General features: G+C 40.7%; 1 protein-coding gene and 1 long non-coding RNA gene across 7 annotated transcripts in view; one reads left to right on the forward strand and one right to left on the reverse strand.

The window, feature by feature from the left end:
• LOC139812824 (uncharacterized) lies at positions 1–25,814 on the reverse strand. Of its 3 annotated transcripts, XR_011731944.1 has the most exons (4): positions 25,428–25,814; positions 5,132–5,363; positions 3,263–3,322; positions 1–581 (listed from the first exon to the last, which is right to left on the reverse strand). It is a non-coding gene; the product is annotated as an uncharacterized lncRNA (long non-coding RNA). The 3 variants fall into 3 exon arrangements; XR_011731943.1 differs by lacking the exons at positions 5,132–5,363; positions 25,428–25,814 and adding an exon at positions 4,507–4,749; XR_011731942.1 differs by lacking the exon at positions 1–581 and having other exon boundaries at positions 2,854–3,322; positions 25,428–25,812.
• LOC139812823 (rho GTPase-activating protein 20) overlaps positions 1–27,234 on the forward strand; it is a 187,330-nt gene that overhangs the window by 116,094 nt on the left and 44,002 nt on the right. The gene's annotated exons all lie outside the window — the stretch shown is intronic.

The following is a 27,234-nucleotide window of genomic DNA, read 5'->3' on the forward strand; positions in this document are numbered from 1 at the left end:
TATCATGACTATCGTATCCAAAACATTGTGAAATACGCATCACGCATGTTTAGATATTTTCCGTTTACGATTCGATAGTCGTATTTTAAAGAAATTACCTTGAGATCGGTATCGTGCACGCGCACGAGTTACGTCAAAAGACAGCGAGCGAAAGAGCTCGCGTACCGGTAACGAGCCAACAAGAGGATTCTCGGCCGAAGAAATATTTGGAGGCTCGCGTCAGAGAGTACCGTTAGCTTAGGGCGCCCGCCGATCGGCGATTTTTCGCGGATTTCGTTTCTTCGGTGACCGCGCCGCGCGCCGGTGAGTCGGAAATTTCGCGCCCAGGTCACGACGCCGAACGACTGACCGGACGGCAAGTAGATATTATATATATGCTTGTCCGCGTTTTCTTGCCGGCCGAAAGGAGTCCGTGCACGCTCTTCTCTCGTTAATTAGTCGCCGCTTGCTTGCCCTCATGTACCCTATTACCAACGTGAGCGGACGATCAATTATTTCGTCATCGTCGATCGGTCGAACCTCGAACTGTTTGGTTCCCGATCATCGGGGAGGCAAATGGTCATCGATCGACCTTCTGAAATCTTACGATACGAAGGAAATAACGTATTATCATTAAGATATGAAACAGTTTTTTACATATTAATGATTATATTTCTTATAATTTTAAATAACGTGAAATGTTCGAATATATATTATATATATATACACACACATACTCACATATCTATAGCTTGTTGTATACCGAACTAGCATTTTCGCATTCTTGCGAAAGTATAGCGTAAGCGCGATGTCCGGAAATAAATTTTATTTATTTTAGCTTGTAGCGTTCTAACTGAACTGAATTAACATAATCCCATAATTGAAACGTATACGCGGAAGACGATATTTGTATGAAGCATTACAGTACAGATGAAGAATCTTTTTTTTTCTTTTACAAAATGTTTCGAACAAGAAGAAATGAGATTATACGTGCGCGCGCGATCTCAGTGGCGTTTTTCTGCGGTTTCCGCTCCAGATACAGGCAACCAGGCCGTATAACTCGCCTGTACCGATTATGGCAGGACGGGCTTTTGCACTTATGCCTCTCGTTATGTGCGGCTCTCTCGCGGCTGCCCACCTTTACGATCGTACGTACGAGCTTCGTGCCAACGGTAGTTCTATTTTGATATCGACATTCGACCTGAAGAGAAACGGTTCCTGAAAAAACTGGTGTGATCTTAGGATTTTAGTGAAACTTTCAAAAGTATTTGTAATTATTTATTTCCAATCAGTTAGTTAAACCAATAGTAGGTAAGCGTCTTGACAATATATTCAACGACCTAAGAAAAAAGAAATTATCCAAGTGATATATTTTGATTAAAGAAATATGAAGATAAAATTTATTAATTATTGAAAAAAATGCTGTTATAATAAATAATATATTATTCAAGTTATAAAATAACTTATTATGTATATTTTGTAATCGCAAAACTTCAAAAGCTAGATACTTTATTGACCCAAAATTTCTATAAATTTCAACAAATGCACATTTTATTGATATAATTGATTATATAAATGAGATGTTACGTAGTATAATTTACTTAAAAGAATGAAGAATCTTTCCTTTTACTTTTAGAAAATTATCCTATATACATGTTATTTTAGTCTCCGCTAATAATTTACTTTTTCTCTGCACGTATCATTTATCATTTATCATCTTGTACCCAAGCAAGTGCATGTTATCTTTGCGATTTATTTAATCATTTATCTCGTCATATGTTTCGGGGCACGCGAGTTAAAGCACGATCTCAGCAATTCTCGAAATCGCGAGAGGAAGTCCGGCTTGAGATATTTTCGAGGGAGTCGCGTTAATTTCCGGAGCGACGGCGAGTATTGCGAGTCTCAAGGGCTCTCACATTACGGACGTAATAATCCGCAAAAAACCCTGGAATTGCTAACACCCTCTTCCCCTCTTTCTCTCTCTTTTTTCGCGACGTGGCGTGTCGCGGTAACGCGAGACTCCACGGAAATCTTGATACACCTACGTTTACATGTAAAACGTATTTCGCTGCGTGCTATTTACATAACGCACGGTTACATGCCGCGAATTTTATGCATACATCGGTCGGGTCGTGTATATCACGGGTTTGCTTTGCGCGAAAAAAAGATCCGTACTTAATTTGCAAATATTATTTTCTAATGAGTTACGAAGTAGTAGCATTGATTCTTGTTGCAAACTGAGATCTTCTTTATTACATAATTAAAATTTTTATTGGAAATTTTTATGACAGTCATACACTGATAATATTTAACATAAAAATATGACTTTAATTGAAAAACCGGATCTTTGTACTTGGTTGTATGAATTTTGTGTATCTATATTACTTTTATTCCTAGAGTCTGGTTTCTTAAATTGATCCATTGAGGAACCATTTGGTTGTAAATTTTTTATAAGAACGTGCATGTAAATGGGGCGCACGAGATGATATTATCATAACAGGAATCATATATTTCAATAATAAGTTACGATCGTTTATTACACCTGCTGGTTTTAAGCGGCAACATATTTTTACTGGTCATTCCCTTGCATAGGTTTCGCGACATATACGTATCAAATTATTCTGTTTTCGTTGCTACAAAAATCCGAATAGACGCTGGTTTCAATTAATATCGCTGCGAAATATCAAACTTTTACGACATTGCATTCCTCTCCTTGCGAGATTCAAGGATATCCACGCAACATCCGTAGATATTAATGTTCAAGCAAAAAGTTGCTTTATGCGCGATCATTGAAACTTCGTAATGTAAACGAGTCTTCAATAGAACTCAATTCTTTATATTACAAGATAATTTTCACAAATAGACAACATTTAATATTCCTTGTTTATTTTACAATTATTGCTTGATATACTTATCAATTTCCATCAATTTCGTAGCACTTCATATATAAACTTGAAAAGCATAATTTGCATCAATTATCTTCAAGATTGAGCTTCTTCATATTCAACACGTACTGTCTTCTTTTTTTCTTGGTACTCTAGCGGACCATTATAAACGTAGAACTTTTTCTAGCTATTTTCTCCCCTTGCGTCTTTTGCGAGAAATGTAATTATATTTATTCCTGATTTTCCGGATGCGTGACCTTTCCGCTCACACGCACTTCGCGTCGTTCACGCTCCCGCACTCGCGGAACCACCCCTTCCCACACAACCGACATACACCCCCACACAGTAAAAGACATACACCTGTTGCGCTTCTGACAGTAGCGCGTGCGTTTCCTTACCTTCTTTCTTTTCTTTTCTTCTTCCGTCTACACGCCTGCGTTCGCGATACTTGATGCACCCTGAAACACGCATTGCGTGCGCGCATAATTAGTATTTTTATCATCTCGCGCTGTAATAGGTTATGTTATATTACTCATTATAATTGCTTTTATAATTAATTCCTTTGATCAATAAACGAAATAATAGATAAATATTTTTTACAAATGAATAAATCAAAATATTTATGATAATATGCAATAAATTCAAAAGCTTTTATATCTATTATAGTTTACACATTATAAATTCTTGCGAAATTATTTATTGCGATAAATAAAAATTTTATTTGAAGTAGCCGAACTGTACATATATTTGTACATATTGTTTCTTTACGCAGATGTAAAGTGAGAATGGAGATAAAAGTAACAAATCAGCTGAAAGATGAATAATTCTATACAGGAACGTATCGTTGTCGATGCTATCGAACCGCTATTACATCGTTTAATATTAAACACGAATTATTTCGTGTTCCTGCTACTTCTCGTGGAAGCGTGACTAATGCGCCAGCTTCGTCACGAAGAGAATATCTTGACTCATGAATAAAGACCTTCCACTTCCGGTGCGTTAAATGCCTCGCGGTGCAAAATAAGTAACAAAGGGTGAATGACAGACAGACGGACGGTCGCGAGCGAAACGAGATGCGGGGAGAGAGTAGGATTATACGCGTAGTAAGGACACGCGATGCAGTAATTTATATCCAGTGTTACACGCAGGGAGGGGAAGGGCAGAATTCTCATTGTATTCTTTTTCGATTTATCTGACTACGTTAACGATGTGTAATTGTTTCTCAAAATACATGCAGAGTGTCATTCATGTTCTTCAGGAATATTTCTGCATGCAAAAAACCGAACAAAAAGGAAAATTCTTAGAAATTTATTGTGAGTCTTGTAGCGTGAATCTTGTTGATGTGGATTATTATAATGGGAAGTTTTTAGTTGAGATATTCTGAAATCGATATTCCGAGAATGTAACATAATATACGATAATTATGCATTCTGCAGCACGTGCAAGATTTGTACACAGTTTGCATTTTTATTGATGAGTATATTATAATGACGATTTATTTCTCACAATAATTTAAAGTACATTATACTATTATTTGAATTAAAATTTATTAATTTATGTACTGCTATATAATTATAGTACTAAAACATTTATCAAGAGTCTATCTAACACAGACTGATAAGACTGAGAGTTAGATAATTACGTGGCTAAATGGAACATACGAATGCAGGTTATAAAGATCGCTGCACTTGCAGAAACGTCTCTATTCCTCTATCCATCGTATTGCACTGGTCCTTACGCATTCTCAGCCGTGTCTCTCTTTCTCTCTCTCCTTTCTCGTTTCTTCAAGTCTGCAACACCGTTATATGCTATGTGATCCCATCCCGCCCAGCTGTCCGACGGTTGTGCAGGTGTGCGACACAACGCGACACGCACGCGCGATTGCGGCACGGATCACTAGACATTATGATCAATAGTTAATAAACCCCCCATAAACCCTCCCATTCAATGTTGATAGAATTGACCTTCAGTGGAAGTTTTAATAACCCCAAAAGACAGAGATTTTATGAAGAAAACCACACAAAAACGTATTAAGATATTTTAATAAAACATGTCAAATTTTTGATGAAAAAAACTACGACTTCAGTTATTAGTTTTTTATGTTGTTATAAACAGAGCCGACTTAATTATAGAAAAAATTAAAAATTTGGAAATATTAAGTCTTAAAATAAGTTTATTTATACATAGAAATTATTTACAGTTTACAGATAGATAGACAAAGATGAATTTGTATCCGTTGTTCTTAAACCATGCGTTTATAAACTTACGTATCTTGGGATTCAGGAGCTATATGTGCACGATGCTGATTCTATTCCTTTCCTTTTCGTCTTTGTCACCCACGCATGCACGCGATGCGTCAAGCATGGAGTCGATCGACGACCGATCAACGACGACCAAGAGGCGTTCAGGGTGGCATAGCAAGGCGTTTCTCGACAGCCGAGTTTCCCATTGTGGCAGACCGGAAAGTGCTCGTAGATCGCGGACAAAGACAAATCCGGCCTATCGAGAAATTGAATATTGAAATATATTCAAGATAGAACATGCGTGCGTATCTAAATTATCATTTATTACTCAATTACACGTACGTTACGCGATATGAGGCGCGACTTCCGTTGTATATTTCACTCGCGCGCGACGTTGATAGATTATTGATTGAGATCGCTCTACCTACGACATACCACGATATTTTATGGATCCAGGCTATACGAGAGTAGGTTCTTTCCATGTATGCGTGCGTATAAAGTTTCATCTTTATGAAAGGAAGTATATGTAGGATATTTCCTTGTGAAAGAATGCGAGAAGATATTCCTAATTTCTTTTTGTTGATCTGATTTGTACGATATGGCGATACAACTAATTTGCCACCTCACGCAACTAGCCAAGTGATCGTAGCGAATTCCTAAAGGGCTAATATGTTTCTCATAGCAGCGCGACTTAATGGAATCGATCGTACGTGAATGTTTAATCACGCTTCTGCCCGGTAGCAGTCGCCGAATGGAAACGCGATTGAATTTTTACCGCGCGAAGCGATATATTTCGCAAGTCCACTTACTCGACCTTATCAGATGCTGAATACCCGTCCTAGGTGCCTATATGTAAATCGATCCGTCATCGATCTCTCGCGCGAGCACGCCGAGAGCGCTCCGTGAGAGTACACCGCCGCGGTCGATTGCCTCATAGAGACAACATGCACACATGATCTACCTACGCGCCCTATAGCGGAGGATTTATGGGTACAACAACATGGGCTACGAGGGAGAACGGAGAAGAACGAGTAAGGCCGGAGAGAAAGAGAGAGGCGCGAGCTCTCGACGTAACTAGCTGTGACGTGCGAATAGCTTACGATTGTGGACTCTTTATGAAACCCGCGTGCTTTCCGGTCCTCACCGCCCGCCGCGGAGATCGCTGAAAGATCGATGAATCGCAATTACAACGCTACAAATTATCCTTCGCGTCGTCTATTGCGATCGCACGCGGAATATACGTTCCTGCCCCTATCGCGAGCGAGTTGACTCGGAACTCGAAGACGCCACTCACCCCCCCCCCTCTCTCTCTCTCTCTCTCTCTCTCTCTGCCCTCTCCAGGATTGTCGAACAGGACGAGCCAGTACTACACGTCCTATCCTCGACATCAGATCGCGATAAATCCCTTCTGCCGCCCTGCACTTCACAATGTCTCTCGTTCTCGCTCTCTCGCTCCCTCCGTCTATTTCCAGTTTTCTCGCGCTATATCCGTCCTCGCGCCATTCAGGATATAAAGACTTTTTCTTCGCCTGTCCTGCCCGCCGGTTCTCTGAATGACCGTGCCTCTCCTTTGGTCGAGTGCACCGGACTCTTCTGTGTATAGCGGGGTATAGCTGGGCGAACAACGCAACGCACACACAGACACGTCGATCCACGTTGGCAAAAGCCGAGGCGCAGGCGGTGCAGTTGCGGATATGTGTGTGCGGTGTGTGCATGCATATGTATACAAGTTTGCGCATATGTGGAGAAACCTCGGCTCGGTAACCTTGGCTCTTGTCGGGCCTTCCACTGTCGTCGAACCTCCTCACCTGGTCCCACGACCTACACCCATTGCCGATCTTGCCATCCGTGACTGAACTGTAACGACCTGAGGGAGCGATGAAGAGACGACGCAGGTCCCCCTCGTCTCGTTTTCTTTAAAGACTCGTCAAATCGGGATGTCTGCCGATATTATAGGGTTATCGCGCACACACACACACACAGACTCGAAGAAACTTTTGAAATCTCTCGCCGTAATGGGCAAAATAGTAAAAAATGAAAATTAATTTTTTAATTCTAAATACATGATATCTCGATATTATATGCTTCGTTAAGTGCCATTACTTTTCATAAGGAATAATATATTATTTATAAACACTTGTAAATTTATAAGCTTAATTAACCTAATGATTGAATTATTTAATTACGTCGTAACGTGTACGCTAATTATACAAAACATATAACATGTTTATTCTGCATCAATACCTGTGATTGCGCACGTTATATCGCAATTAAACGTAACATATTGGCATTCGCCTGCTCATTGAACTTTTCAAATCGCTCCTACTCATGCGGTACGATGAATCGGTGAATCATGCGATACTTCTCTTGCCCAGTCACATAGTTGCACAGTCAGATGGGATCAGTTCTCGAATTACCATGGCTTTGTTCGCGCTTGCGTGGCTCGCGATTTTCTTGTTGCAGTTGCATATGACATTCTAAAAGTGGCGCTTCAGAGACCATTAATCAATTCTTCGTGGATAAGCGATTTAAAAATTGATTTCCGTGCAATTTCATTGAGCTCAGATTTGGATATTCAACTTGTATTTGTGTCGTCGTAAATTAAGTTTATCGAAATTATATAGCGCTTTCAATCTCCGAAGTAATCGAACTCTCTCACTAACGTTGCTTTCGACCGCGCTCTCGTATAAGCTATCGCGAGCACTATATTTAAGCCGTTATCATTCTACGTCACGCTGCGAGTTGATTCGCAAGACGGTCAGCTTAGAGACCGTCGTGCGCTAAATCGCGTCGACTTGCGTGCGAGCGGATTTAACTCCGAGATACGTTAACGATACGCCTGATTTTGCTCGCGGCGAATCGACTAGCGAAAATCGAGATCGCAGGACTCTGGAATCCCGCGGCATTTCGCAAAGACCAGTATATCGGGAACGAGTCCTCGCCGGTGTCTTCCCTCTGCGTCTTTCCTCCTCGTCCTCTCCCTCTCTGTCTCTCTCTCTCTCTTTCCCCGTCTTTCATTTCCTTACCCTCTTCTCGCTCGTTCTCCGTCTTGCTCTCGTCACAAGGCGGAGGAGGCGCGTGTGTCCACAGGCATGCATTTAGCTCGTACACATACGGACATACGCACACGCACGCGTCGCGTAACGCACAGGACGGCCTTCACTGCGAATAATTATGTACGGGATTTTTCAGTCGCTATAGTTCGTCCCCCATCTTCTTCTCCCTTCCTCCCCCCCTCTATCTCTCTTTCTCTCTCTTTTCCTCTTCCTTTCTTTCTTTTGCTACTGCTTCTTCTCGTGTCTCGCTTCGATCTCAACGAACTGGTCTCGCAAGCTTCGAGAGGAGAGGAGAGGAGACTCGCTCCCTCGCTCGCACGCTCGTCATCGCGCGCAAGAGTTCGTTCCCCGCGCGCGCGCGGCGGCGGGAACGATCGGTACGCAACATACGCGCAGTGGACTGCTGTCGGACTGGTTCGGAACAGGAACGAACAGGCGGTTCTTCGCGACGCAGTCGTAACGAGACGCTCTCGGGGATATGTGGGTATTACGCGCGCGAGTTCTACTCTAAGCGCGTATTTAAATATCTCTTGTTACTTATCTAGGTTCTTTCTCTCTTTCTCTCTTCCGGTATCGGTCCTGAACTCGTAGGTTCAACGGCTCGACATGTACCGGAAATCAAGAATGAATTCTAGCTCAAGAATGAATAAATTGTGACTGGTCCGTTACGTGCTCGTGGAATGGAAAACAATTTCTAAAATTTTATTTTATATGTTTTACTTTATATCGCTTCATGATATTTTTCTATTGTATTTTATTTATCGAAATTACATTTTAACAACATTAACGCAAGCGAGAGCCGCGCTTAACGTCGTGGACGCAACATTAAATAGAATTGGTATTGGTATAGACTGGGATATTTCAATCGTTACGTAATGAATACATTAAAGAATAATACTTCAATGATATCGCCTGAAGCTTAATCACGTAATTCTTTCGTAGGAATGGAAAGGTTAAAATCGAAAATTATTATCATTGTAAAGCTTTTTTTAGCGTTGAACGATGAAGCACAACAGAACGGAGAGTATAATAGTCTATCGTTGTGAAATATGAGGAAAGAAGAGGTACGACGATCATTTTTGATACAGCGCTTCGCTATTTTTTCTTCATCTATAATCTCCAACAAGATCTCTTCACCTTCAAATATCTCACATTAATAAATACCGTATAAATATACATAGTCGTATTTTTGTGCATTAATTAATCGATCGAACGATGCATCGATAGGTCTCTCTCTCGCTTCCATTATCTTTCATCTGCAGCTTTACGATTACACAGTTGACAGTCTTGTCGCCGTTGACAAATCGATGGACATATCATGAATAATCGTCGAATCGCGCGGTTCTCGACGCGGGGATTGCGTGACGTTCCAAATTTTTTTTCTCGCTCTGTCTTTTCTATCTTTATGTTTAATGCGACGAGAACGGTCGAGAAAACGAGAAATTAATGTGCTCTCTATGCACCCGCGCAAAAAAAACCGCAATCCGGCGACCGTTCGCTCTGACGACTTTCCCCGATCTTGTGATTTTTGTTCGATAATTTATCGCGCCCGTCACTCGTCGACTGGTTTCGATTGAATACTCACTGCGTTAGTTCTTCTAATGATTAACGGAGAGCATCTCACTCATCGCGCTTCGTGTCCTGCCCTTTCTCTGGGCCCTCGATTCCTACTTCTTCTTCACGGTCTTCACTCGCGATATAAATATTGCATGATCGAGTAAAATAATTTCGCTGTAGTATTCCCGACTGCCTCTCTTTCTTTATCTCTCTTTCCCTCTCTCGCGAATTTTATCTCGGTCGTTGCGAGAGCGCGGCGGATAATTGGACGAGATGCAGTAGGACGGAATGCAGGTGCATTTGTCTACGGTACCAACGCGAGTGCGTCTCTTTCTCCCTCCCCTTCTCCTTTCTCTCTTTCTATCCATCCATTCCTTACTCTCTATCTCTTTCTGTCTCCTTTGCTCTCTTTCTCCAGTTCGACCGATGCGCAAATTAAGGGTGATTCCGGTCGAGCGGAATCGCCATTTCGCATGAAACGACCGCGGTTGCTTCTTTTTCATTCTCTTCTTTTTCCTCTTCCTCTTCTTTCCGCGCCTGGCTAGCCCCCGGAACCGTCCCGTCGTAAACGGGATCAGTAACGAAGTTTTATTAAAATGCGCCGTAATTGCGCATCATAAATATCCACTTCACCTCACAGACGATCCGCTTTGCAACTACGATTTTCTATCGATTCTCTACGTGCGTTATTGCAGCACCGCTTCTTGTCGTCGCGCGAGGAATTCTCGCGAGGCGTTCGATAAGTGAAAAAAGTCGAGCTTTCCTCTCGAAAGATTTTTCTTTAAAAACATGCGTGTATACACGCGTACTTTGTGACTTGGCAAAAGAAATTCAGTATAATCCGTAGGAATCCGCACGTGATTAATGACTCTGAGGATTACCCTGCTCCACATTACGCGCAATGAAAATATATCTCGCATGCAGAGATAAATCGATCGTTTCCTGTGCGTTGTCGACATATTTCATCGACACACCATAGTCGTGTTGTAATTTATGGTATCTGTGGTGGTCTCTGTAGTAATACTCGGAGCATTCAAATGTGCAGGATATCGTTATCGCATGAACTGATAAGACGAGGATAACATTTATTTTGAACGTTTCGTATTAGGTTGCGATAATTAGTATTTTTAATTCTTCGAGTTTATGATGTGTACTTTTAAGTATTCATAGATAAGAATATAAAGAAATATCTTTATGAAAATGTCATGATATAACAAAGAAAAGTGATTAGTTGATGGGAATTTAATTTAATATTATACAATAATTTTAATTACATATATAATTTTATACAACTTTATAAATTATAACATAATACAAGTTATACTAATATACAAGTTTATCAATATTCCGCACTGTAAATAATTTGTCTTTATTATAACTTATGACAATTGGCTTTATCGCTTTATGATAATTGATATTTACGGTGTTGTAAGTATATAAAAATATTTCAACGTTTTCTGATTACGATGTTTCCTAAGTATTTCGGCGTGACTGTTCGATGGATTTTTGTTCGGACTTGCCGTAGGCAAGGTTGCAGTTTCGAGCCCGGCAGGTGTGCCGACAGATGCGCTGTTTGAAACATCCCTCGTAACAAAAGAATTCGATTCCTTGGAAGACTTCTGTCGTTTATTTAGGGAGTACGTCTAAGTTTTATTTATTAATAACAAATCTGTCGTGACTGCTTTGTGATTTCTCGAATCGCTGGAAATACAACTTTTTACTTTTTATAAAATGATACGATTGCAATAATAATATATAAGTCGACTTAATTTCTATGAAGATTGTATTGCAAATGGACGTATTTTGTGCCAAAAGAAGAAAAAAAAGAGTGACTTTTAAATTCTTTACTGCGAATCGAATTTAACTTAATAAGATTTAAAAAACTGGAATTTTTTGCATTAATTGTAAGATAATTATATTTACAGATTTATGTAAAATAGAGATAATTGTTTTATATTCAGTTTTTTATTGTGCACAATCGCTTTTCGACTTTTGTCTCACCTTCTCGAAGACGAATTTTTGAGCGAGTTTATTACGTGAAGTTTTCAGGATTTTTTATTTTTCTTCGACCCGTACTAACGAAAGGGTATACAGTCCGACTATATAACTACTCTTTTCCCCCCTTCATTCTATCTCCTAATTCCAGCGTCCGTGGCTCGTTCTTCCCGAAGGGTTTCCCTTGAAGCATCTCTCTTCGGCATCGCCAGTGTTTACTTTTTCCTTTTGCCACTCTCGTTGTGCGAATCCCGTCTGCATTTCTCAATGCTGACCAAGTCCCGTGGCACGCGATCCGTTCGGCCAGGAAACGATGGAGCATCTCAGACTCTTCGATGCGCGTGCATCTGCCCGTACGCTCTTTTTTTTCTCTCAGGTTCATCGATGAATGTGCACAAGCTCGTTTCCTGTTTCGAATTCTTCATTGCTCAGATTCCTTTATCTTTAACAATCCTCGGTTTTTTTGCGTTTGGTACCGACGTCTCGTAATACTACGAGACGTAATTACTGCAGGTACTGGCGTCTCGTTATACTACGAGATTATAAGAAAGAGATTTTAGATTATAAAAAATATATACGAATGCCAAACATCGTATACGTAACATATTTTATTTAAGATGATAATTTTAGAAAATTGAAGTCTAATTCAAACTAGTTTTAGGTCGGTCTGTCATTAAGTTTTAAACTGCCGAAGATAACATTCTGCGATTTATATTGTAGATACATGGAATTTCAGAATTCCTTAAATTTTACGACCACTCGTCTAGACGGATCGATAAGCTCGACGTGGGTAGTTATGGGAGAGACGAGAATTCAACAACACCATAATGCTGACGGCAGATATTATGGGCGATTAGCGCTGGTCACGTCTTCTCACGTGCGCAAACATAGAGATTTGTTTTTGGTCGGCCGATCGTGAAGCCTGGAAAAACACACACACATACACATCTTTACGTGTTTTCCCTTCGGTACCATAGCCAAATCAAACAGCGTAAATCAAAGAATACCTCGAGCGTTTATCCTCGAAATGGCAAAACCATCGACGACGGACTATAAGTATTTTCAGTCCCAGACGAGAGAAATTTGCAAATTCCTTGAGTGTAGCGTGCGTGAAAACTGCACTGGTGTTATCTTTCGGAACAATATAAATGTGAAGTGCAAGATATGCATAATTAAAGGAAAGCTTCAGAATTATTTAACAAATATTAATGTCAAACCTAAAAAAAGTGATGGTAAAGTTTAAACATTCTGAAATATAGTATAAGAACTTAAATTTCTTAAATTTCTCGTTCCCAGAAATTCCGTAAACTTACAAAATTTTTGTTTTAAATAGGAATGTGTATGTGTACATGTTGCTTGAAGTAAATTCAAGTATCCAGTATTATCGTTGCAGTGAATTAACTTATCATTATTCATTCTGTTTCAGGTAAGCGTTCTCTTACTGATACGAACTGGCTTGCATCGTCCGTAAGTGCAATTTAATTCATTGGCGAATTAAAATAATTGAATCGTGCAACAGGTTTTAAAACGAGTAATTATAGGTTATCTCTTTAGGCGATTCGTAGGAAAAATCTTAAATAAGGAAAATATTAATGTGTGTATGAAGATCATAACAGTCAGACTTATTTTTCCTCACAATAATTTCTGTGGCATATAACTCTACGGGAAAAATGTAATATTTTATTTTATAAACAGTATTTATAATTATAGATATTTTATTTATTTAAAAAATACATTTTTGTTTATATATTTTTATAACATTTTATTTGATATCTAATTTTTATTAAAAATAAGGTGTTAACGTAAAATATTCTTCATTATATATAAAGATTGTACATTAAGTCTATATAATACGAGTATATCAATGTTCCCTCAGAGATGCAGAAATCCTTGCCTTAGGTTAATATAGCGGAGTTTCGTGTCCTTTTTCTTTTTACATTAGAATGTAAATCTAATGTGCGGGGGGATTACATCTGAATGAACGGCAGTAGATCCTCGATCTGGAGAAGGATCGTCCGCGGGTAAAGGATTACTTCGTGGCACGTAATCTCTTCTTAATGGCGACCGCGCTTGATCGTTCCTCTTCAAGTCCGTGATTACGGCACCGTCTTTCTGCTCTTATGCAGAGGACATTACGGTCCCATTCACCGGGGGACAGGCCGACTTCCTCCTTAATAACGCGGCTTTGATGAATTCGAGGTGGCACCGTGCTTGAGATATATCGAAGCGGGCTTAATATACCGTAGGGCGATAAGAAAAGGGTTCTGGTAGGACAGATCGAATTACTGAAGATTCGTTCTACTTGACCGAGAGACCATTCCTTCTCCCCCTCAGATTTCGAACATTCGCCGCGCGTGACGAAGCCTCGTACGATGAATAGGCGAGATCAAGTTTACGGATGAAGCATCGGCGTAACATGATCGGAGATTCATCGTAGTTAATAGAGAAATTATATTCCGGTATATTAGATAAGAGTAAAATTTAGATCTCAGAGTCTGAGTTTATATGTTGTTAAATTTATATAAGATTCACTTATCTCTAGGGAAAACAATATTTTCTTAAATTCTATGTAAATCGTATTTATTTTACTATATGGATAAAATGCACATCATAGATGTTTAAATAATCAAACGTATGCGAAGTTGGAACAAAAATCTTTTTAATCTCATTAATTTTCACATACATAAATTTCACAAATGAAGTTTATAATACATATATACGAGTAAGTAAACGCTTAGAAAATAGTTTTGGACAGTATATTATTTCTCTCTCAAAGGATATATATAGTTTCACACAAGGGATAATCACAACGTACACACACATATACATCAACTACCTACATTATAATATTATCTCTTCGTGGAACGAAAATTTTTCTGCAGTTCTTCCCAGCCATCGCGCGTCATTTGCTTTCTACACGCAAATTACAGACGTACATCTTCGTGCAAGATTGCGATAAACGCTTAGAAATCATCGCGGTTTTATTCGGTCGTGGTCGTTCCGTCATCGTCGTGACTATCGGGTCGGAGGTCGAGTCAGTATTGAAGGTCGGTCGCGGCAGGTTGTTAGGAGGGAACGGAGCGGTATAGATCCGAAGAATGTGTGCCAGCAGTTAGGTCAGCCTCGGGGATGCCTGATTGGCTGGGTCAAGGTCACTACCTGCCTACCTACCTGCCCGCCCGAGAGACGCCGCCGTATCTCTTCCTACGTACGTGCACTCACGCCGGCATCGGCACATGCCTCCTCGCGCGCACGTGGAAACGCGATTGTCAGGAGCCGGGACAGAAAGAGAGAGCGAACTGGCGAACTGGCGAACTGACGAAATCGCGAGTCGGCCAGCCGACGTTTCTTTCGGAACCTGAAATCGCGCCTCGTTATATGCGCCACGCCGCCACGTGAATCTCTCGCGGTCATAATCAGCAGTTTTAGCCAGTCGATCCAGAGACACGATTCCGGAGGCCTGAACCCGAGGATAAATACACGTTGCAAGTCGTTGGATAATGCGCGTAGCTCTCCTCGCGATGTTGCCTAGCAGGTCTAACGACCGTCGTTCGTTTGTGCATTAGTCGCGTAAGAACATCGAACGGCGCGGCGGCGGATGCAGATTTTGTAGAGCGTAACTTTTGCCGAGAGGCCGAGACCGGTCTTGCTGTTCATCGTCAAGAACTTCTGTCGAGCAAGCGTACGGTCACATGATTTTTACGTTAAAATCTTAAGCATTATCATACTATTATTTCCTCATTAATCTTGTATGCGTTAAAAGTTCTGGATGTATATGTAAGTTGAAAAATATTAAGAGAAATCTTCAGAACCTTCCGTGTCTCCGTGAATTTTTTAATGTTAAACTCTTGCAGACGTTAATCAGATTCTGAGGTTATTTTTGAGCTATGAATTCTTGAATTGTATAGCTTTTTTTAGATAATTATTTTTTTAAAAATTGGTCTTCGTGTTTTTTTTTATAGGCGCGCGACGACATTCCACGGATTTAGAAACCGGAGTCTGACGCTCGCCACTTGACGCACATTAATTAACCAATTAGCGACAGTCACGGTACCTCGTTTTCTCACATTGCGGACAACGGAGTGGCGCCGGTTTCATAATCTGCGCGCGATGTAATAAGTACAGTTAGGAACTTAACAAGTCTCGGACAAACGATGGCTACACGTCATATAATTTTGCTCGTGACGAATAAGTACACGTGGAATGAACACCGTTCCGCAATTCTCGCAATTAATTCCGCTGTTATCTGCCGTTTTAACGGCAGATAGATAAAAGCGACATTTATTCGGTAGGCGGACAGGTTTACGGATCTATATATGAAGACTAATAAAACTTGAATCTCCTCAAGTTTCGTTATTTTATAATAATAATTGCAATAACGATTTTCTTTAGAAATACTTGTTTATGTTTTTTAAGTTGAACATTACGTAAAAGAGGAGACACGCGTTCTTTAATTTTTTTATACTTTGATTAAATTCTATATTTTGAACGTCATTAATATTGACCATCCATATTGTGATCACTTGTTGTGATCAGATTGCATGTTTACGTCGCAGTATATAGCGATATTGATACCATTGTGCGCATACCGATGCTACGACGCGTACCTCACGTATTCCCAGAATGCGTGACGCAGAGGTTGCGCCCTACCGTTACTCGCGCGATAAACTAAGGTGCACATATTGCCATCACCGAGATTATGTTCTTGCATAGCGCCCCGCGTACGTGGCAATCGCCCGCCCGTCGACCGTGTCGAATTCCGTATGCACGATGTGAGAAAGAGAGAGAACGTTTACGCGAATCCGACCCGAGCTGTAGCTGTTTTTGTTACGGCATCACCGTTAATGAACGGCCCTATGATACAGCAAGCGTGAAGGTACTTTCATTTCTACCGCGATGTTCCTTTCGACAGTCGAACCTGCGAAATTTCAATTTCCGAGTGGCGACTTGGTTCTCTTGAGAATCAAGAATCAAGAATTCGCATTCTGTCACGTATCGAGGCGCCTTACGTGCTGACACAACATATGTTTGGAAGATGGAACGTCTGAGAGATTTGCTCCGAGAGAAGGATTCTCTTTGACCCTTTCGATGCTAGAAGGAAGTTGTCTAGTGTAAAATTATAGAAAAAGTACCTGAAAATTTTACAAGATTATTTTTCACAAAAATCAATTATCAGCACGACCGGCATTTTAGAACTCCGAAAATCAACTTTCAACATTTTACTTGACAAAATTGTGGTTCAACTTCGTATTACTAATTATATTATAAATAGGTATTTTTGTTATTGTGTGAAAGTAATAGTAGGTATTTGCAACATTAGCCGGGGCACAATTTAAATGAGTAATGAAATAAAAAGTACGAATGGTTTTCCATGTCACTATGTTTTAAACATCTTTACTCTTTTCATTCTGAAAGTTCAGAATTTTGATTAGAACATCGCGTCACCGTGATTATTTGCGTCGAGAAAAAATTTACGTTAGTTAATTGGAGTGTCCTACACGAACTAATAGGATTGTTTTACGTGAATTGAAACTTTTGTCGGCATGGGTGTGTCATGATCACCGAGAACTACTATGTATAGCGATTCGTCGCGCCGTGTCGATAGGAGCGCCCGAAAAAAGTCAGCTCGAACCAATCAAGCGTGGATCGAGGAGTCCACAATAAAAGTGTAATTGTGCACAGCAGAAGAAACGAGGAGCGATGCTTGTGGTTTATCCAAGACTGACTGCCTTATTAACCTTCTTAATGGGATCCTACGGTGGCGTCTATCATGCATCCGCGAATCGGGTCATTCGGATCTATCGATGCTTCTGAGATACTTTTTAGTAATCAATCGACTTATAGATCACACAGCATCACGTGATAATAATCATAAATATTGAGTTTGTCCGATGATTACTTTTCCAACGTATCGATATTATCCTCCAAATCCTTCGACAGAATAGCAATTAGACATTTAATTTTATATTTCGAACTTTACCTACATTTCTGAGCGAAGAATGTGAAATTATACAGACTTTCGCAGAATCAAAAACTATTAAAAGAAAAAGAAGGGTAGATTCGACCTCGTCGCTTTTTCTGCGATCGTCTAATCGAAGCGATTCTTGCTTTCCTGCTTGGAATAACATCCGGTGGATCGTCGATCCCTCTTAACGAACGCTATCGACTCCGCCGCGGCCGGTCGGTCGAGAGCCGACTACCGTGAAACCCGTAACGCGAGCTTCCTCTTCCTCGAGCCATTGTTCTGCTAAATCCGTGACTAATCGAGCGAGACCGATGTAGCGTGATGTTTCATGAATGATGGCAGGATTTTTTTTTACTTTATCTCTCGTTATTGCGATATTGATGCAAGGGCACGTTTTGGTACCTTTGGAATTCAGGACTTTCAGAAGTTACGTGACAAGACACAATAGGTCTCTTTTGAGAACTTGAATGAAATGACATTTAAAACAATGTTTTTGTAAAAAAAAACTAGAATATAGGAAATTTCCAGTATACTCTACTCTAGAAAATCTACAAAAGATTCCTCAAATTCTTCTATTTTCCAAACTGCATTTCTATACACGCATTAACGAGCATCATCTCATTCACCGAATCGTTGTTTGAGGCCACGTTAAATTATGCACAACAAAATTAAGCGTTTCGTAAACCGACATCGTGTTCTCGTAGGATAATTGCAAAGCAGAGGCGGATTCACCGGGCTAAGATCAAAGGCTCGGCGAGATAGGGAGGTGATCGTTTGACCCGGTAGCGTCGCACGAGTCACGCCGTCACGCCGCGCGCGCCGTCAGGAGACTGCCTGAAAATTCTATTACGACGTTTTGCCGCAAACGATCGGTCGAGTTCCGCGGATCGCGCGGCGCTCCTTCGTACATAAAGAGGAGAGCTATCCCGCCGCGCCGCGAGAGATCTATGATCAGTCGTCGCGGCTCGTAATCTCAGGCTTTTTCGTCGTTACTTTTCGTGGGCGCGGTACTCGAATACCAGAGTGCGCGCTACCCGGACGCGCTCGCCGACAAGCTTGCCCATCGTTAGCCGCGCTCTCGGTCTCGGTAATTACCGCCGACGAGAGGTTCAACATTTTCTATCCTCTCGAGCCTCAAACCCGTCCCCCTCCCTCGTCGATCCCCCATTCTTTCCCGGAGGCGCTTTTGTGGTCGAGAATCTTGAAGAAACCTCCGGGCATCGTGCGCACGTTAGAATCGGCCTATTAGCCGACCATTCCAGCAATGTGGCCGACGAACCAGGATAGAGCGACCTTCTCAAGGCTCCCGTCGTCAGAACTGTAGCCCAGTTAATCTAACTGCATCCGTGGAAAGTAAGATGGGCAGTCTATAGTTGTTTGGTTTTTATAGTTGCCCGTTCTATCATCTGTGCCAACGCAATCGCAACAATCGTTAGTCAGTTATGTCGAAAGTGGTTATCGCGAAAAAAGTCAAATTTACCGTTAAATATTGAGAATTTGATATAAAAAATTTTCTGGAAATTATTGAAATGGAGATTATTACATATTAGATTTTTTACCTTTTGATAAAATAACATTACTGGAAGGATAAAAGTGAAATATATAATAGATATAATAAAAGTAGAAAAGGAAAGTTTGGAATTTAAAAATGGATCCTTTAAAAATCATCACTTAGATATCTTGAATACGACATTGATTCGTCATAGCGACTGGATTAGTCAAAGATAAAAAGATAGCATTACAACTGACATCAAAACACACACACGCATACACAGTGGCATTATTCGTGAATAGATGATATCATAGATTATAGCTTCAAAAAGTCGTCTCAGAATTAAAAATAATCCAAAGATTCACTTATCATTATCTTTTCTTTGAATCGAGGTTGTATAAAGTGAAGTATATAACGTTTGGATCTCACATTTATCGATTCAATTAAGTTTATTTCTTGTAAAGTTTTCCTTTGTCCCTTTTTGTCAACTCGGATTGTTTATAAAAATAATAATATACATCATTGTTTTCTGATTAGATGACTCTTGATAATCGACTCATTATCTCTGTGATTGTTTTGCAATCTCGCTCTCCGAGAAGCGCACGAATTATAATTCTTACATGTGTTTCTTCCGCGTGATGTAAAAGAAACTATTATAGTAAAGTGCAGCTTGTTCCACCATCATTGTCGCTAAGTTTAACATTGGTGATATACAAATTTTACCATTTACGGAAAATATGTGTACGGTTAATCACCAAGCATCATGTCTCGTGTGGGTCGAGGATCGACATGAATCCACGAAGGATTGACGACAAGTAAAGCGTCGGACAATTTATTATACCGCGAATTGCCGGGTTTAACGCGATTCTAACACGCGGCTGGCTTTAACGGATAATCCGCGAGTTTACGGCGCGGCGCGGCGGTCGTACGGTTCCGCACCGCACTGGAGCGCGGCTTGTCGGTTGCCGCTTGCCGCCTTGTCCGCATTCCTACCGTTTACCGTGTTCGTTAAGCCGAGGCACCAGGAAGCCACGGTGCCTCGTTACATCGGCGTCGTATACTCGTCCTCGTCGCGTCGTTTATTTCAATTGGCCAACAATGGAGACGAGAGACGAGAGACGAGATTCTCCTCGGGGAGAGAAAGTTTATTACGCCTCGCCGCGGAGTCAACTGTGTTTGATTCTTCTCGCGTCGTCTTTCTTCCTCTACCTCTATCTCTTTTTCTTTACGTCCTCTTCTCTTTTTATCTTTCCTCTCACGCGTTCGTCGTGAAAGGTGAAGTCGCAGGTGGGATAAATCTGCGAACGAGAGAGGAGCAACACTCGAACGTTGTCGAAAGTAGGCGCACTGCAGGTGTAACCGGAGTAAGCGCGTATTATTCCCACTCGCAGGAACTTTCTTCTCTGAAACTGGCTCCGTTGCTTTTTCGGGATTAACGCGCCGCGCCGTCAGATAATAATGTTCAACAACGCTAATGAGGTATAATAACCGCGTGTCGTTATTCTTCGCGGTTTTTTTTAGTCATTAGCTCGTCTTATTGCCTTTCCGCAAACTTTAACGTGTGTTTCGAGGTGCTAAATTGATTCTCAAGATCCGAGAAAGCCCCCAAGTTTGACGATATCTATACAACTACGTCTCTCATCTCGAATTTCATAAAAAGGAAGGAAGAGAATTGTTTACATTTCCTTACATTTCGTATCTGTACAATCTATTTCTCGTTCAGAATGCTATCGGAATTCGATGAAACGCGTTTCTAAAAGAATATTTTTCTTTCTCTGACAAAATATAAAAAATATATATATATTATTATCAGATAATAAATCATGTCTTATATTTTTTATGTTGGAGTAATATGTGTTACTCCAGATTGGTTAGTATCCGTAGGATGAAGGACTCTCTTTCCATCGTTTCGAAGAAAACCGTCTCCCTAACGAACCCTCATTTTTCTTCATCCTGCCCACCTCGTATTATACCGTTACCAATTATTATCGTCGATCCACGAGGAATAACTCCACACGTTCCTCCTCGGACCTGGCACGATTATACACCCGACTGACCGACGGAAATTATTGTTTATCTCGAAGACGAACGCGTATAAAAGTCAAACGAAGTAGCATAAAATCACGCGAGCAGCTAAGCATAGACTCGAGTATGCAGAAAAGACATTTTGTGTAAAATAATAGGAAAATTCTCAATATATGGTATAATACATAACAAGAAAATAATTATTTTATATATTATATGTATTTATCGAAGCAGTTAAATTGTCTAATGTAACGTCTTACATTTACTTTATTATTTGGTATAAATCATAATTTTTTTATTTATAAGTAGAAAGAGAATATTTGCATATTCAAAGAGTAAAGTATATAAACTTTATAAATGTTTTTTTTTTATTGTCATAAAGCGTCGCGGTTTTTCTTTGTTATGTTCAATATTATTTTTGTTATACTGACGTCTTTTCCCATTTTGCTTTAGCCTAGCTTTTAAAATAATTTTTAAGCGCATCGATCTCGACAGGTTTTACTTTATGATGATGATTGGTAATATCATCAATGTCTCATTGTATCGTTTTTTTTATATTTTGTCTTATTCCTTTTAATTAATTTACTTTGTATATATGTATTTATTGTGTTGATCATCGAAGCATGACCGCCTTGCACCAACTTCTTCAGATACTCGCGCGGCAGTGTTATGGTACAGAAATACGGCGCGTGTATCGAGGTCGCAGTCGTTAAAATCGTTGCGTATAGCCGCGCTAACCAGTGGCAGTTCTTTTATCTGGTCGTTTTCTCGTTTTCTTTCCTCGGATCTGCGTCACAATTTACAAATGTTCCGCTAGGCAAGCATTACTGTGTGGGCGAACGTCTGTAGTCGGGATTTTTCTCTCTCTTTCTTCTTTCCTCTTCTCCTCTCTATCTTAACCCGAATCTTGTCGCGCCGGGAATGCGCGCGTTCTTTTTCCTCATTCTACCGCATATGTTAAAACCGGCGGTTCTCGATTACCCAAACCACTTTGTCCGCTGTAAATATCTCTATAAATTTGTTTCACACGTGCAGCTGCTTCTGCTTTTTTATGTTTGCGTTTCACTTTTTTTAAATTAATTGATTTTGCACGATCTTCCTAGACCTAGACTATTGCTTTTATAGACTCTTAGTTTTAAATATTTTCTGACGATTTAATTCTCAACCTTATAGATTCTAGGTTCTCTATTCCATGATATTCTTCTATTGTCTATAAACTTTGTTTTACATATCTTGATTCTACAATGGTACATTATGAACGCATAAGTCGCATTGATTTTACACATCATCGCTTTCACACCTTTCACGCGTTGTGCCATAAGCGCCGAACGAAAAAAAAAGGAGTCGAGAAACGTATACGTTGTATTCCCAAGCGTGTTCTCTTTTCTATTTTACCCCCCCCCCTCTCTTGACAGTCGGAAGATAAACGCCACGTTTCTTCTACGTATCTCAAGGATAAAGCAAACGAGCGAAAGGGAAAAGTCAAGTACACGTTCTTGCGCGTCCGCGTGTATATAGCCACGGCGATAAACGTCCCAGGGCGGCGTATCTTACCTTTGATTACGGTACACGGGATACGTATGTAGGTTAGAATGTGGGTGGACTCTAGTTCTCTCTGGTTCGCTCTCTCGCCTTACCACGGCACGTACGTCTACCACGTGCTCGAATACTGCTCTACCACCAGTGCATGTGCCTGGGTACACGGTACACCATCGCCCACATCGGTTCCGCGCGCGTAATGGAGCGCGAAGATCGGCGATCGGACCGGCCCGATCGAATTATCGATTAGAGAGCGCCGGCTTTAATCTTCTTCTGTGCGCCTTTGGTTTCCTAGATCGATCGAATATTCTCTCGCTTAATTTAATAAGCCCCGCGATACAAGTAATCGCACCTAATACGCAACTTCTATCATATCTACGGAGAACGAGAGCTCACTCTCTGCTAAATTGCATCGTGCATCGCGCCGATATTGCCTTACGTCGATTATTTATCTCGGCGCGAAACATTTCTTTTCTCTATGCATATATACAGTATCTATTTTACAAGATGATTACCAGCCTTCTTAAGCGAGAATGTTACGATCTTGGAAATATCTTTGTATACTTGTAAGAGGATCGATACAAAGATACTACATAATGTGCTGATATCTTGAGTTAAAAATTATAGCGAGATGAAAACGTTGTGTGTGAGTGAACATTTTCAGAATTAATTCCGTGTTTACTTGCGATCGCGCTACCAACTTCTCAGTGAGCGAGCAATCGATAAGGCGGCATTTAAATTTTAGATTGACTTCGCGGGATTTAATCTGTCGATCCTATCGAGAGTCGTAGCGGAAGAGATAGCATTTCCTGTATTACCCGTCAGGTATTATTACCGAGACGCACTGGAGACGCACGCGTTTTCTGCGCGATCGGGCGTGCCGCGCGCCGGGGAATCATCTTCCGATATTAATCCCGCTAAAAGGAACATCGCGAGCCGCGAGAAAGCCCCGCAAAAACTCGATTATACGACTAAGTATCTCGTACCTCAGGGACCGAGAATTTCCAACCCCGCTGCTGCCGCCGCTGTAATAATACGTCCACGCGCGATCGCGTGAGATGGGGTTTTCCCTCGGTAACTCGGAACACTTTGCAGCTCGGCCGTAGTCGGCAATGGGAAAGGTGTGCGCACGTGGTGAACACGGTTGATTCCCCGTATATGTAACTCCGGATACGTATTATATCGCATTATGTGTACACATACGCGTGTGCATCACCGAGCCGAGTCAGCCGAGTGCTTAGGGGCCGCTTAGGCGCGACGACGGCGGTCATCCGCACGCTCGCTCGCGCTTTGTAATCGTTTAATGGCCCTCCCATCGGTGAACATGACGTCGGTCGCAATAAGAGCAATCTCCCCGCAATAGCTCGATCCACGCGGAATATTTTTCTCGCTCAGTTATCCATCCCGTCGTTCTCCTTCTTTGCTCAATCGGAGTTTTAGCTTAAACCACTTTCTATATACTAAACCAACTTCTTCAATCCTCTTTCCGCACGTTTTTCGTTCGAATTTTGTTCGTCCCTACTGATTTGATTATCGCGAGTCACTTATTTAAAATTGCTACTAGACGGCTCTAAGTTCATTTTAATCCATAGCACAAATGGAATTTTCAAGAAATATCGTGTTTCTTCGCATCAGACACTTATTATTATTATTGATAATAATTATTTGTTACGACATCAGTATTTATAATGACTGATTATTTATACTATAATTTCCGTTACTTTTTTTTATTACATTTTTTCACTTTATGATACCTTGACCATGAGTGACGACGATCTTTCTCGAAACCGCAGGAACCAAAACGCAACGTGCAGACCAAAAGAAAAACGCATAACTTCTTAATAACCGGCACACAAGAGCAGACCGGAGTCATTTTTTGCAAGAAATTCTATGCACACGCACCGCACCTCGGTAGACGTCGGCTAAACCGACGTCTATGTAATATATAGGTTCTTGCAGACGGGAGAGGCGAGGCGGTCACCTCCCTCGTGGAATGTGCGGTCAGTACCCCACCTCATTCCACGCATACACACGTACGTCCAGCACGCACATGGCGCTTGCTACGTCGTAACACTCGACCGTACAAACGCACACGCGGCTCGTCGCATGCAGCCGCACATTGATGCACTCTCACGTATATATGGTGTCCAGGCACTTCCTTCTTTTATCCGCAGATTCCTTGAGTAATTCGAATTGTACTTTTTCTTAACAAAAATTGTCGACGAACTGGTAAGTCGAATTATCAATTACAGCCAATCGAAACGTAAGAAACTTCGCGATTTAAAATTGAGAAACAAAAACAACGATATCCTATTCATTAACCAATTTTAAATGTTCTTCATTGGAATTTTTGATACTTGATTTCAAAAATATTCAACAACAGGAGCGCACAATAAAGACTTTTTAAGCATTATTTCTGCAAAATCTACAGAATTTTATGAATTACTTGGAATAGAAAATGTACCAGTGAGATTTCATTCGTTACATATTTGTTTCAAGCAGGCTTTAACTTAACAGAATTCAATATATAGCAATTAATTAAATGAACGCTTGAAGATGTATTTTAAAACCAAAAATTTTAAGGGAATTATCCCAAAAAATTTTTAGATAAAAACTTGGATATCCATGCAGAACACCCTATATACGCTGCGGTACGCGTGTTATTATGAGCTTGCGCGAGCGCATCCTGACCGTTGCACGCTCCCGGATGGGGAGCATATCCCGCATGAAGATCCCGGGCCCCAGCGACGTCGTATCGGCGTGTCTTGGAGACGTGTCTGGCGTAGATCTGGCGTTCGTGACAGCGCGTGATGATCCCCGGCCATTTAATTTCCGCGTACGGTCCTCTTACCGACAATTTACTCTCTCTCACGAAACACACACGCGCACACACACAGTTAGGTAGAGCACATAATTATCGTAGTTAATGATAATGAGGCGTAATGACCGGTCTATTACCGCGTGGTTTAATCATAATACCCCGCGGGACTGACCACTTTATGCCGCCGACGTTACTATCGATTGTGCTCGAGCAAATTTAATAAATGCAGCGAGGATTAATTAGGCGCACTCGCGTGCTTCTCGCTCGAACCGCGCGGACGACGCGACGTATCGACGTCAGAAAAATAACTGAGAACGTTCTCCAGAACGAGAGGCCCGTAAACGATACATGATTCTTGTTATTTCATCATCACGTTATGCTGGAACACGTAATTAGCATGGCTAGTGTGCGTGTATGATAATGATTTTTATATGAATTAAGTATATGTGATCGCATACTACTTGAGGATATTGGTAGAGCGGCGTTCTCTTTCTTGTTCTCGTTCTCGTGATATCTCTATCTTGGCTGTCAGCGAGCGGACGAATTTGATGAATTAATTGGCAATTAAAGGATTCAAGAACGACTAACCTGTGTTCACCTTAATTTCTATAAGTTGAATTACATATTGCAAGAAATTAATAACGATAATATTTGAGATAAAATGTAACAGTCACATCTATATAAGAATATCAAAATATTTTCTCTTTTTTTTCATATTTTTTTTTAATCCATGCAAATTTAAATTAACGCTTTTGTAAAGATGTTTTTCGAAAAAAAATTTTCGAAAAACATTTAAGAAATAACACACAATTTTTTACCGTGCAGATAAATACAGGCATAAAAAATTCTGCATAGCAATCGTTGGCGACGCGCAAACCCTTCAATTCTTTTGTGCCAAATCTCTCTCTCTCTCTCTCACTCTCTCTCTTTCTCTTTCTCTTTCTCTCTCTTTTGCGAAACAACATATCGAGCATCGAGAAAATATGCGCATATTAATAAAGCTTTATTTTTTTCATGTACGAAAGTGAACCTGACCTGTATAGCGGGTCCTCGGAATTTAAGTTAAAAGAAGCAGCACAAAACATGCCTACATTGTAAGGCTGCAGCTACGATTCTTTCTATCGAGCGTATGCATTCACGCGAATGCATTTTACGAGGGAATTTCGAGATCATCTTTGGGAGGGCCACGCCGTTTCCCGGCGATCCTTGTCGGCAATCCGCTTGCACTCTACGGGTTGAGCGGCAAACTCGCTCGCAAATTTGTTCTGTTTGCGTTTAATGCGCCTCGCTGCGTAATTCATAATTTTTAAGGATAGACACGCAAAGCGCGCATAGCCTACGTATGCACGAAACTTCTCTTTTCCTGAGACGGGTGAGCGAACAGTAACAACGGCTGCAAACAATTTTGCCGACGTTTTCTCGCCGTCGTTAACTCGACTCAATGATATCTCTTGCTTCCTTTTTTTTCTGAAATAAAGATGGCTATCCGAGAATCGGCTAACTAGATTGGACTCGTAATTGAGGCAACTTGTGTCTTACTGAAAAGTGCAAGAAAAGATACTCTATGTTGTCTAAATAAAATGCTACACGGCTAAATAAAATATTATACGGCCTTGAAATTTTATAATATATAATAAATAGAAATGTTATAACACAGAATTTTAATAATCAATAGGT

The sequence above is a fragment of the Temnothorax longispinosus genome, chromosome 5 (assembly GCF_030848805.1).
Source record: "Temnothorax longispinosus isolate EJ_2023e chromosome 5, Tlon_JGU_v1, whole genome shotgun sequence".
Classification (NCBI taxonomy): domain Eukaryota; kingdom Metazoa; phylum Arthropoda; class Insecta; order Hymenoptera; family Formicidae; genus Temnothorax; species Temnothorax longispinosus.